The following is a 10,303-nucleotide window of genomic DNA, read 5'->3' as shown; positions in this document are numbered from 1 at the left end:
ACCCCAGAGATGGCAGCACACCAGGCTCCCCCGTCCCTGGGATTCTCCAGGCAAGAACACTGGAGTGGGTTGCCATTTCCTTCTCCAATGCATCAAAGTGAAAAGAGAAAGTGAAGTTGCTCAGTCGTGTCCGACTCCTAGCGACCCCATGAACTGCAGCCTACCAGGCTCCTCCATCCATGGGATTTTCCAGGCAAGAGTACTGGAGTGGGGTGCCATTGCCTTCTCCCTAGTGGTGTATAGTGCAGTTTAATTGGTATGAAGGAAATGATAGCAAAAATTTACCTTGTTGATGCCTCAAGGGTCTACCCTTAAACCAGTGGCTAAAAAGACAAATTCAAGCATGAAAACATGTGACAGTGAATCAATGCAGGATATTAGTCAGAAGTCTCCAGGGAAACAGGACCAACAGCATGTATCTATAAAGAGCTCTAATACAGGTACTGACGCACATAGTCACGGAGGCTGAGAAGTTACACCATCTGCTTTTTGCAAACTGGAGACCCAGGAAAGTCGGAAGTGTAGTTTGTAGTCTTGAGAACTAGAAAGCCAATGGTGTAGATTCCAACCTTAGTCTGCAGGTCTGAGACCCTAGGACAGCTTTGAACAGAGAAGTCTGATGCCAAGTCAAATAAAGAGAGAATCCTTCTTCCCTCCACCTTTTTGCTCTGTTCATACCCTCAGCAAATTGGGAAATGCCCGCCAGCACCCAGGAGGGCCATCTGCTCTACTCTTTCCACCAATTCAAATGAACACCACATCCAAAAACACCTTCATTTATGCACTCAGAGTTAATGTCTTAGCAAAGATCTGGGCATAGCCCACTCATAAAAAATTAACCATTACATGTAGTAAACACAAGCTGATAATGAGAGTCACAGAATTTTCCCAAGAATACGATAAACGAAATGAGAGGTAAAGGATGATACACATTACGTGAGTAAATAAGAGAAAGTGTGTGTGTGTGTGTGTGTGGCTGTGTGCATGTCTGTGTGTGCTGGTGTGTGCTCTAGTGTGGCTGGTGGTATACACGTTGGGGTCTGTGTTCACATTCTGTGTCGGCGTGTGCTTCTGTTGGCATGTGTACACAGGTTTATAGAATTTCAACTATACCTATAGTAATAGACAGGACACTTGAGGGAGGTAGATCCTGAGGGGAACTGCACATGAAAACTTTCGAAGTTAACTTGCCCCTGAGAGTTAAACCACATGTTTAATTTTTCTCTGATCATAGCAGAGAGTTAATGTCACCAACATACACACATACACAGACATGTATGCACACAGTGATTCTGAGATGAGCAAGATTTGACTAGTTCCTCCTTTTTATTAAGAAGCCAAAAAATAAAGAAGAGGAGTCATGCAAACATCATCCACGGGAGAAGTTTATCCGACTCAAGGATGTGTCATTTGATCTGTCAGATTTGACACTGCAATAAAATAACAGTAAAATCTATCATTGTTTTAGCATTACAAAGACACTTTTTTGGTACTTATTTCTTTATACATACATTACCTCATTTATTGTCACACAAACCTCCAGGGTATATGCTATTCTTATCCTGCTCCTAAGTAACAGAATGGAAGCTTAACCTAGAGGTTTGTCACCTTCTCCTTAGACACACGTTAGCTTCCCTTAATTCAGCTTGTCCTGCTCGCACCTCATTGAACATCTTATTTCATTCTTGGTGCTTCATCATCATCCCAGCAAGACTCTAAGAAATACAGTTGTTCATTCCCCATTCACATAATGTTCTTCTGTTGCACCTATGTTATCAGCCAGGATTCTAAGGGAGGAAAAAAGTTATCCAATAAAAAGAAATAGAAGGCTTGACTTAAGAAGTCTTTGTTTCAAGGCTCTCTTCTGTCACCTGCTGACTGCGAGTTCTCAAGCAGGTGGCAATGTTCTCTAAAATTTACTTCCACCAGGCTGAAAATTGGTTTGGAATATAAACTGTGTACCAATGGTAAAATGGATTATCATCAAACAAATATTCCCCCCATCCACTCCCACGTTCATGAGAGTAGGCTGTGACCCTCTGCATTAAACTTCCAGTGCTGCCACAAGGAAAGACCAGAGACTGGGTGACTGAACATAAATTTATCTTCTCACACGTTTGGGGGCTGGAGGACCATGATCAGGTCCTGGCAGGAGTGGCTTCCAGTGGGATGACCCTCCTTGTCCAGCAGACACCCACCTTCTCGCAGCATCCTCACGTGACTTCTTCCCCTGTAAGGGCACACTCCGGTGTCTCTTCTGCGTTTCCTAAGGACATCAATCTTATTGGATTAGCGCTCACCCTTATGATCTTATTCAACCTTAGTTACGCCCTTAATGGCCCTGTCTCCAAACACAGTCTCATTGAGGGGTAGAGCTTCACCATATGGATTTGAGGGGAGCACAGTTCAGCTCACTCATACCTGCCTCCCAGCTGAGGTCAGATATGGCACATACAGTGACCTTGTGGCAGGTGGAGCATACTTCCTCATCTCTCGACTGGGGTTCAGCTATGTGACCTGCTTTAAATGGGATATTAACAAGGTGATACAAACAGAGACTTAAGAGTTGCTCATGTATTACATTAGAGCTTCTGCATTAGCACGAGAAGGACCTACTCTAGCTATCTTTCTTGATCCAGAAGACTGAATAACCACAGGACAGAGGAATCCCCACCTGGCCCACCACAGCCAGGTGTAGGGTACTCTGACTGGCCTGCAGAACTGTGAGCATGGTGATCTGTGCTTTATGCCAAGCTTGGGGATGGTTGGAAAACAGCACTGTTGTGGTGTGGCTAAGCTACATGGCATCCATTCCTTACTCCCTCATCCATTAATTCAGCAACAACCTAAAATGCTGCCATGTTCTACTTAGACCAACAGCATCAGACGGGTTCAGAAAACTGGCCAAGATCAGCCAGCTGGTAGATTATGGAAACACATTTGGGAGACTAACCCTTGCCAGAGTTAATCACCAACCTGGAACAGCTGCTCTCAACTCACTCAGAAAGAAAGAGATGTACTCCTGGTTGAACAGGTAAAAGTGACAATTTATTCACTAAATAAAACCACATACTAAAGTTAAAAGAAATTAAAAGACGCTCCTTGGAAGGAAAACTATGCTGAACTTAGACAGCTTATTAAAAAGCAGAGACATTACTTTCCAACAAATGTCCATCTAGTCAAAGCTATGGCTTTCCCGGTAATCATGTATGGATGTGAGAGTTGGACCATAAAGAAGGCTGAGCACCCAAGAATTGATACTTTTAAACTGTGGTGTTGGAGAAGACTCTTGAAAGTCCCTTGCACTGCAAGGAGATCAAAACAGTCAATCCTCAAGGAAATCAGTCCTGAATATTCATTAGAAGGATTGATGCTGAAGCTGAAGCTCCAATACTTTGGCCACCTGATGCAAAGAACTGACTTATTGGAAAAGACCCTAATGCTGGGAAAGATTGAAGGCAGGAAGATAAGGGGATGGCAGAGGATGAGATGGTTGGATGGCATCACCAACTTGATGGACATGAGTTTGAGCAAGACCCAGGAGTTGGTGTTGGGCAGGGAAGACTGGCATGCTGCAGTCCATGGAGTCAAAAAGAATCAGACGCGACTGAGCCACTGAACTGAATTGAATTCCGGTAATGCAAAGAGCCTCTGAAAGCAACCAGACATTTTAATCTTTAGATGGAATGGCATTCCTGCTCCTAAGGATCTGAAAAGGTCCTGAATTTATTCACTTATAATAAGGTAAATGGCATCACCAATCCAATGGACACGAACTTGGGCTAACTCTGGGAGATACTGAGGGACAGATGCAGAGTAGCCTGTTGTGCTGCAGTCCGTGGGATTGCAAAGAATAAGAGATGACTTAGCTACTGAACAACAACAAATAAGGAAGGGTAAGACAAACAGGGACCACTTTTTATTGAGAGTTCTGTGTCTCATAGGCAAGATGACTTTAAGTCAGTCTCAATATAAAAAATAAGGGGTCAGAATAAATGATCTCTGAAGGCTCTCTAGCTCTAAATTTCTAAACTTTGATGGCTCTGGCTGGTCCCTACTGCTGAGCTAATAACCCTAGGCTATATCCTTCAGGTATCTGTTTTTCATCAACATCTTGATAATCACAGGGGAAATTTTTCACTACCTGTGAGGTTTTACATTGCGTAGAAGTCCACTCTATATCTGTGTGATGTCTCGTGGTTTCCTAAGGACTTCTTTTACCCACAAAATGTCCTGTGAAGTAGAACAAGCAGAATGTTAATCTCTATTCAGTGGTTGAGCAGACAGTGTTTCTGAGTAGTTTGAAAATGGCCTGGCATTAGATAAAACATCAAGGGCACTGTTGGAGCTTGAAATCAGATTTTTTAATACAGTGGTATGCTTCTATGACCCTGCTTTGAAGGGAACATATGTATGTTTGGGGAATCCAGTAAAAGTGTCACTCTGTTTATTGTTCATTCACTGACTGACCCTTCATGAATATATTCACACCTTCAAGGAAGAATTTAAAGAATGCAAAACCCACAGGATCTGTAGCCAGTTGTCAGTATGTGCTGTATGTGGTGCCACTCCTCTCATCTGTGTAATGGAATTAATTACAGCAGGAAGAGAAGGAAAAAATTATATTCTTAATTGCATCTTTTTGGTCTGCTAAATTAATCTCAAGGCTTCCCAGGTAGTACAGTAGTAAAGAATCCACCTGCCAATGCAAGAGACACAAGAGATGTGGGTACCACCCCTGGATTGGGAAAATCCCCTGGAGGAGGAAGTGGTAACTCATTCCAGTATTCTAGCCTAGGAAATCCCAGGGACAGAGGAGCCTGGTGGGCTATAATCCTTGGGGTCTCAAAGAGTTGGACACAACTGAGAGACTTTACACACACACAAATTAATCTCCAAAAATGGTCAACTCTAATTCTGGCCTTTACAGTAAAGAGGTCAATGAATTTAGTTACCAACATCTATGGTTTCAGCTGCTTGGAGGTGGGCTATGTCCTCCCAAGCAAATTTGCACCCAAATTTGCTCTACCTAAAATAGAGTGTAACTTGGACGCGTAAATTGGCAAGGTGGGCTTAGTGGGGTAAAGTGCAGAGCCTCGTCCAGAGGTCACACCCCATTACTTCTGCCACCGTCACCTTCCCCAATCCACACTCCAGTCAGAGCCGAGGTGGGCAATCCGTTTTACCTCACCCATCCTTCGTCTTCGGTTTTGGATTCATCTCTGAAATAGACGAGGACTGGCAGCTCTAATTTCTGGGTGTTCATGACTTCAGCTCCGTTTATCCCCATTCCCACCCTCTAGGTTACATTATAAAAAGTCGTATCTATTTCACAATCCATTGTGTGTTCTTTCTACCCGTTACTAGCATACCAAGCTCATGTGCACATGTGTGTGTGTGCATGCGTGTGTGTGCATGTGTGTGTGTTTGTGCTTCTCTCCTCAGTCGTGTCTCACTCTTTGAGACCCAATGGACTGTAGCACACCAGGTTCCTCTGTCCACAGGATTTCCCAGTCAAGAATACTGGCGCAGGTTGCCATTTCCTTCTCCAGGGTCTCTTCTCACTCCAGGGATGGAACCCATGTCTCCTGTACTGCAGGCAGATCCTTTACCATTGAGCCACCAGGGAAGCCCCTTCAATTAATATAATAATATGTACATAGTTAATTAGAACCTAATTTCCTTAAAAGAAGAAATGCAAAGTTAATGTTTCAACAACTATGACTAGTCAGAGAGTCAAATTCCGAAAAGGGCTTCTGACCATCTAATTTCTAAATTTTTTTTCTCCTTTGCTCTGAGTCTTCTGAGAATCTTAGGGATTTCCATGTTCAAGCCTTAATTTATTTGCTTCCTGTCCATTAAAATGTGTAAATAAATAATAACAAAAATCATAGCAACTGGCTTGTCTTATAAAGATATCCAACCCTTTCTAACTTAAGCAGAAAAATTTGTATGCATTCTGCATTAAGTTCTCATCTTTAAAAGTGTTCTCACATTTATTATTCTGTGAATTAAAATGTCTATTTTTAAAAATCTCATATTTATTCCTCTGGATCTTATCACTATCTGTTCCTGCCCGCCTGATTTTCCATGGTGACTTCAACTAATTTATTTCTATCTCCTCACAGCAAATGAAATTTCCTTAACCTTTCGCTGAGACATTACAAAGGATATTACTCACGGTGCTTAATTCCTTTCCACCTTTCTGGCAATTATATGCTCAGTGAGGTATTGTCCAAGGCTACAGAAAATTCTCCAGCTGATACATAAACCCAGCTTCATCCAGGAGAAATAGAGCTCCCTGTGGTTTGCCTTATTTTCAAAATTACATCTACTGCAATATTTATTTTATTGACTGTATATTTTACACTTGTGGGTTTTACTCTTTTTAAAATCTTCTCCACTTTGATCTATGTCCCTGACTATTAATAGTAGGGGGTTTCTGAGTACAGACTATTTTGGTCTTTCTTGGAATACCATAGAGATAAGAATTCCCTGTTTATTGAATTATTATTATCAACTAAGCACAATATTGGTGATTTGGCATTAATCATTATTTATTAATAATGCTAACTGTGAATTATGTCTCCAGGCAGACCTTGCTCTGAGCTCTAAATTTCTCTATCTTGCTGCCTGCTTGGTCGCTCCACTTCGATGGCCAGTGCTAGCCCAAAATTATCATGTCTAAATTAAAATTGTTCTCTCAGCCTGGCTTTTACCACTTATTTCCCTACATTCATCTTTTCCTATGTGCACGTCTACTCCATTTCCAAGTCTTGTTATAACTTGCATAAAAGTGTGTCCAGAGTCTCACGAATTCTCACCACTTCCACCCCTGGTTCAAGCCAGGGGTCTGTCCTCAACCAAAGATTTGACCCCCAAACAGAATTTCATCTTTCTCTACGTCTGGAAATAATTGTGTAATTATGACATTATTTGCGTCACAGGTTTTCAGAGCCCCATCTTGCCTGTAAGGAGATTGTGCATTCAACAAATATGTAGACAGGTCTCCATCTTTGGTATTAACCACTTTATCAAGCAGCATTCTAGCAGGACACAAGCTACCCCATGTAGCTCGAGTGAAATTGTTCAGATGGAATTCTCAGTACCTTTTGTAGAAGAATGAAGTCTTTCTTCCTGATCTAAGTAAACTAGACATCCCTTTTATTAAAAATTTTGTAGAGACTCCGTCTGAAAGCTGTTTCATAAAGGAACACCTACCCTCCTTAAGATTCTCCCTTGACACAGTCTATTTTTTTTCTTGCAAACCCAAAATGAAAGTAAAACTTCAGTGTCTCCAAGGAAACAATTGCAGATTTATACTAGGTGGAGGCAAAATATACATAAAAAGAACTATAAAATCTTCTGAACTTTTATCCTCACAAATTGGGAAGCATGCATAAGAATAGATCCTAATTATAAAATATCAAAAGGGGCAAAATCTAAGATTACATGAGATAACATTTTTATTGATATGAGTCTGCTCAACCAAAATTTAGAATCCAACATGTTAGCCTAGATTAAGTGGTGGTCTATAATCGAAAAGGTTCTCATGCCAGAATTTTCCTGGCACGCGGTAGAGGAAGAAATTTTCTGAAGTGAATATTGAAATGAATGCTGAATGGGATTCTAGTCTGTGATCGACTCAGTCACATCCTGAACATAGCCCTGGAAAGACCCACAGGAAATTCACTTCTCTGAGCTATTTAAAGGTTTTACTACAGAGGAAAGCATCAGCATCTCGAAACCTGAAAATGATAGAGGGAATTTCTGCAAAGGGGTGGGGCCCTTTGATTTCAGAGAGACTTTTGGGGTCTCATAGAAGCAGGGTACAGATGCTGGTGCTGGTGGCACATAAGCACCCAACAGAAGGTCTTCCTGTTACTGTACAAGACTTCAGGGATGCAGTGTCACTCTTGAAATTCCCAAGAGTCAGTGTTTTGACACAGGAATCTGTGATGGTGGCTGACTGGTCCTGAATCCAAAGGCGTGGTATAGACTCCCAGCCCACTACTTGTGCCATAGAAACCACGTGTCTGATGAGCAGAAAGCTGATTTGAGAAACTAAAGTGAGAATGTGTGGCCTGACATGTAATTCCCACAGATAACTGTCACTGGAGCAGGGCCCCTTGACTTAAGAATATATTACGTTGGAGTCAGTAGATACATTTGAAGATGTGTGTTCATGGCAGCTGTATGTAATCCTACCTGAAATGTGTACCGTGAGACTTCCTCTGTGCTTTTCCCGAAAGTACCCAAATCCATTTAACAAGATTATTGTATCATAGAGAAACGGGTTGATCCAGATCTTCTAGGGTTTTTAGCATGAGTCAGTCGGAACCCAAAGTGTCTGTATGTTAAGAAGAAGAGAAGTTGCTCAGTCGTGTCCAACTCTTTGCAACCCCATGAACCCCACCAGGCTCCTTGGTCCATGGGATTTTCCAGGCAAGAATACTGGAGTGGGTTGCCATTTCCTTCTCCAGGTGATCTTCCCGACCCAGGGATCAAACCTGGGTCTCCCGCATTGTAGGCAGATGCTTTACCGTCCAAGCTACCAGGGAAGCCTGGTATGTTAAGAGTGAGAGCTTATGCTGGTCAGGCAATCCATGGAACGTGGCCTGAGTTAGTCATGCAGTGGGTCAGAGAACCCAGGAACCCATTCTGTGATCATATCCCTGGCTCCTCAACATGCGGTGGGAATGAAAGTCCTTCACCACTGGCCGCATCTCTCTCTTGATTCCTTAACATGTTGAGTTAAAAGCCAACACTGATTCTGAAGATGACGGAGGCTCACACAAACCCTATCAGGTGTTAGCATGAATTGCAGGATGTGTTCCAGATTGGGCCTTTTTGTGGAAACAAATCAAACAGCTCTGGCAGCTGATATGCAGCCACTAATTGACTGATCAAATAATTGGGTTCTCATTCCCAATTAATATATGCAGTTGGGAGTAGTCCAGTCTCAATTGGCAAAGACAGCAATTCCCCTGCACTGTTTTAGAATTATGTCAATTTAACGTGCTCTTTTTAGCATAATATGCAATTTTTTCTCATATTAATTTCTCCTAGTATATCATACTGTTATATAACATAAAGGACATTTTTCATTGGATAGGACATAGGAAAACTCTAGATGCTTTAATAGGAGACATCATGCCAGAAATATTTCAGTGATATTTATACATTAATGAAGTTTCTAGGGACCTAGCGGTCTGGATCAGATTCAGAAATACCCGCTGAAGTATGTTCCCTAGTGCCATCCACCATGGGAGAAAATAAACTATAATCTTCACTGGGAATCTTTGGATTTTAGAGACAACATGTGCATGCTGTTCTGATACATTTAGAGAATAATTCTTAAATCTGACAGTTTTAAAAAGTTAGTTTATTTAAGTTTGTGTTAGAAAAATTGAGAATAAAGTGCAGAAAGTTCCCATATACTTCCCATCTCCCTCATATAGTTGCCTCTGTTACTGACTTCAGGATTCCCTGGTGGCTCAGTGGTAAAACTCACCTGCCAGTGCAGGAGACACAGGCTTGATCCCTGGGTCAGGAAGATCCCCTGGAGAAGTAAATGGCAGCCCACTCCAGGACTCTTACCTAGAAAGTCCCATGGACAGAGGAACCCGGTGGGCTACAGTCTATGAGGTCACAAAAGAGTCACACATGCCTGAATGACTGAGTACATTATTAATATCTTGCATTAATGTGGTACAATTCTTAAAACTGATTGATATGATATATTATTTTTTCCTAAAATCCACAGTTTACATTAGGATTTATTCTTTCTATTGTAATGTTCTGTACGTTTCAACAAATGCAGGTATCCACAATTGCATCATTCGGAGAGTTTCATTGCCCTAAAAATCTCCCATGTTCATCCCTGTTCATCCCTCTCTCCATCCAACAAGCCCTTGGCAGTCACTGATCATTTAAAAATTTTTAATTTAATTTGAGGTAAAATGCACATACAACTTTCTCTCTCAACCACTTTTAGGTATAAAGTAGCATTAAGTACATTTATATTATTATGTAGTCAATCTCCAGATTTCTTTTCCTTTTCATCTTGCAAAACTGAAAGTCTATACTCATTTAAAAAAAGAAAAAAAACAACGTGTTCCTCCTTTCTCCCAGTGTCTTACAACCACCATTCTGCTTTCTGTTTCTATGAATCTGACTACTCTAAGCAACTCATGTAAGTGAAATAGTACAATATCTGTGTTTCTGTGACTGGCTTATTTCACAAAGCATAATATCCTCATGTTCATCCATATGGGAGCATATGTCAAAATGTCCTTCTGTA

General features: G+C 41.5%; 1 long non-coding RNA gene across 2 annotated transcripts; it reads right to left on the bottom strand.

Annotated features, from left to right (window-relative positions):
- Positions 1–2,086: 2,086 nt before the first annotated feature.
- On the bottom strand, positions 2,087–9,877 carry LOC133260200 (uncharacterized). 2 transcript variants are annotated; one of them, XR_009740681.1, is made up of 4 exons: positions 9,515–9,877; positions 8,209–8,350; positions 4,145–4,233; positions 2,087–2,266 (listed from the first exon to the last, which is right to left on the bottom strand). It is a non-coding gene; the product is annotated as an uncharacterized LOC133260200 (long non-coding RNA). The 2 variants fall into 2 exon arrangements; XR_009740682.1 differs by lacking the exon at positions 8,209–8,350 and having other exon boundaries at positions 9,515–9,637.
- Between the last annotated feature and the right edge of the window lie 426 nt (positions 9,878–10,303).

Source organism: Bos javanicus, chromosome 14 (genome assembly GCF_032452875.1).
Source record: "Bos javanicus breed banteng chromosome 14, ARS-OSU_banteng_1.0, whole genome shotgun sequence".
In the NCBI taxonomy this organism is placed as follows: domain Eukaryota; kingdom Metazoa; phylum Chordata; class Mammalia; order Artiodactyla; family Bovidae; genus Bos; species Bos javanicus.
This window is presented reverse-complemented; position numbering and strand designations above follow the sequence as displayed.